The sequence below is a fragment of the Cornus florida genome, unplaced genomic scaffold (assembly GCF_030987335.1).
Source record: "Cornus florida cultivar Cherokee Brave unplaced genomic scaffold, ASM3098733v1 CherokeeBrave_3.0.0_Hap2_Chr10, whole genome shotgun sequence".
NCBI classification, from domain to species: Eukaryota; Viridiplantae; Streptophyta; class Magnoliopsida; order Cornales; family Cornaceae; genus Cornus; species Cornus florida.
In genome coordinates, this window is record NW_026775580.1 from 39,144,598 (window position 1) to 39,148,256 (window position 3,659).

The 3,659-nt window shown below is 37.8% G+C and overlaps 1 pseudogene; it reads right to left on the minus strand.

Annotated features, from left to right (window-relative positions):
* Positions 1 to 2,316: 2,316 nt before the first annotated feature.
* Positions 2,317 to 2,415, minus strand: LOC132280334 (small nucleolar RNA R71; annotated as a pseudogene).
* Positions 2,416 to 3,659: the final 1,244 nt, after the last annotated feature.

Here is a 3,659-nt window from a genome sequence, read left to right on the forward strand (position 1 = left end):
TGGAGTTCTTCCATCAACCAAGAATAGGAGCAATCTCTACCATGGAGTTAGCCCTTGAGGGTTGGAAGACACCATCCATGAGTAGCTAGACATCCTCTTGGGGCTAGAGTTAGCCCTAAGCATGCTTTCTACATCTTGATTTATGTATTTTTAAGGGGATTTGTACTGTGATACATGTTTTAACATATTTCTATACATAGATCTTGTTTATTCAATGATTTGTGCGGTTTAATGCTTCCAATTGATCATTTTATTCTATCCATATGTCTATGTATGATAGCATAGATGTTCATGTGTTTCTCTCTAGATTTTATGTTATTGATGCATGTCTATGTGTATTGATGCTATGAATCTAGAGATTGTCAAGACATAGTGCTTAATAGAATGCTCTTGTGGTTTATTTGATAGTTCATACTCATTTCTTGATGGATTGTGCCTCTCCCTTAGTTTAATTAGTTTAATTTCATGTCATTAGCTTAATTGTAGTGTAGTTGTAGTTTAGATGTTAAATGGGAGGGCAATCCATGCTTGTTGTTTGATGTTCCATACTTATGAAAACAAGTAGTATATGTCTCTAATCTTGTGATGTATTTAGATTATGAGCTTAAAGAAAGGATCAATGGCTTAGTTTAATATATTATGCTATCCACCATGTTGCTTAGACAATATATACTTAATTGGTCATCTATGCTTATTGAAACAACCACACACACACACACTATTGTTGCAATACATGTTTTCCCCCTCATTAATCATTCATTAAGGGTGTAGAAAAGTTATGCTTAGTGGTGATCTCTAAACCCCAAGATCTCTCTCTCTTATTTTCTCTATATTGCATTTAATTGTTTACTTTAGTTTAAATTGCATCGTAGTATAATTCAATCACTAACCAATCTTTTAATCACTCGACCTACTAACCCTAATCTCGATTCCACAACCTAATACGACCCACCAATCCCTTGGGACGATCCCTACTCACCCTAACTATATTTTTAGTGAAAGGTAGTAATGGCGAATTATAAATGTAAAACTTGGCCACAGTCATCTTAGTCCAACATCTCTTTTTGTAAGCTTTGGTCCCGACACCACCAAGTTTTTCGCGCCGTTGTCGGGGATTGATTGAAGGCAACGTCGTATTTGTGGAATCAATTAGGAATTAGTACTCTTTTGATCGTGTCTTTACTTTACTTTCATTTTCATTTTGGTTACTTATTGTGTTGGTTCTTATTTGACTAGGTGCATTAAGCTAGAAGGTGAGCAAAGGAGCATTTTAAGGAGCTAAGCAAAAGTAAGGAAAAAGCTAAAATCTAAAAATTTGCAAGGCTAAAATTGAAAATTGAATTGAAGTGCTAAAGGAATCTTTGTGAGCTCTTTCTTAACTCAATCTCTAGTTAAATCGTCAGCCCGCGTGGAGGCTTGTATTTCAATTCTTAGATAAATCATGAGCCCACGTGGAGGCAATTTTATTATTCTTTGCATATTGTTGATAGCATGGGAGTATGGGATCATTGTATGTGGAGGAAGTTTGATAATTGATTTGTTGCGAAGGTGAAGTGATTGTTCATTGCTTGTTGTTTGTTGTATTTTGCTGTGCATGCATGGTCATAGATCATTGAAACCTACTCTTGTCCCTCTTAATTTTCATCTTGAATCCATTGTTCAAAACCCTAGGGGAAGAGGAAGTTCTAGTCAATCCATTTCATCAATGGAAGTACATAATGAGGACCATGTGGAGGACCTTGGTCACATAGACCAACAAGGTATCCTCCACCCCAATGTGCATCATGATAACATGCAAGTACCATTAGGCATGTCGAGGCCATTCATTCACCAACCACAACAACAAGGCCAAGTTCCATTGGGAATGCCTAGGCCAATGTTTGCTCCACAACCTCCCATAGTTCAAGGCAATCAAGGTGCCCATGTTGCACCTCCAATTACTAATCCTCCCCTTGCTTTAAGAGATCACTATGTGCCTAATGAATACAATGCACCCACATGCATTCAATTACCACCATTTAGAGCACACCACTATGAGATCAAACCACAAACCATTCAAATGCTTCCTAACTATCATGGACTTCCAAGTAAAGAACCTTACAAGCATTTGGATGAGTTTCTTGAAGTATGTTCCACCGTGAGATACATGGACATGCTGGAAGAGGTCTTAAGGCTTAAAATTTTTGTATTCACCCTTAAAGACAAGGAAAAATACTGGTTTAACAATCTTAGGCCTTTTTCAATAACTTCTTGGGCAGAAATGCAACAAGAGTTCTTGAAGAAGTACTATCCGGTTTCTAAGACCAATGCCATGAGAACCTCAATTCGAGAGTTTTCACACGGGGATGGGAAAACGTTCCATGAGGCATGGGAAAGATTCAATGAATTGCTTAGGAAGTGTCCACATCATGGCATGCCCAAATGGCAATTAGTTTAATTTTTTTTTTAGAGTTTATTCGATAAATACAAGGGCATGGTTGATGCTTCCATGGGTGGCTCTTATATTGATAGGCATGAGGATGACGTGTGGCGTCTTTATGAGAGCATGAGTAAAAATTCTTTGCATCGAACTTTATCTTCTAAGAATGGTAGGAATTCAAGTGGAAGGAAGAGTGTTGGCTTACATCAAGTTGACCATTCCAATAAAATAGCCGCCGAGATGAAATCCTTATCTCAAAGGTTTGATCAATTCTTGATCAACCAAAACTCGACAAATCAAGTATCTTCCATCCCCAACCATTCCCATCATGCATCTAATGAATCATGTATGACTTGTTCAAGTGTTTTACATTCTACTTCCAATTGTCATGGACATATGCAAAGTGAGTATCATGAACAAGTCAATGCAGCTTTTGTTAATCAAGGGAACAATCCTTATGGCAATCACTATAATTCTAGTTGGAGGAATCACCCAAATTTCTCTTGGAGAAACCAAGGGGAAGGCTCAAACCCTCCCCAAGGTGGTTTTCAAGGGAAGTATGTTCCACCTACGATGCAAAGCCAAGGTTCCCAAGGTTTTAGATCATCATTTCAATCGCAAGTAAATCAATTTTCTAATTCTCATTTTCCTAATCAACCATCATATTCTCAAGGAAATTCTAGGAGTCCTACTTTTGAAGAGAAATTTTGACCGCTCTAGGCACTCTAGAAGCGAACACTCAATTGCTTCATTCTCATTCTCATTCTCAATCCATTGCTAAGCTAGAAACCCAAGTAGGGCAAATAGCTAGTACTTTAAATGCTAGATAGAAAGGGAAACTGCCTTTGAATGCCCCACCCAAGCAACAATGTGTTATGGAAACTCATTCCTCATCGGAAGGTCACACAATTGAGCATATCAATGCGGTGACTACCTTGAGAAGTGGGAAGATTGTGGACAACCAAGTGGGCATGTCCAATGAAGAAAGTGAACCGGTGCAACCCAAAGCTGACACCCGTCCCGTTTCTTATCATATTCCTCCTTCATTGCATATGCATGATCATTCAAGTGAGTTAGTGTTGAAAAGCGATTTGAAAACTGATTTGATGAAAAGTGATTTGCAAAATGATTTCAAAACCTCTTGTGTTGAAGAGACTTCAAAGAAAATTTCTGAAAAAGTTTTTGAACCAAAAACTCCATTTTCAGATGTCTTAAAATGATCCATTTCAATTGACAAGCA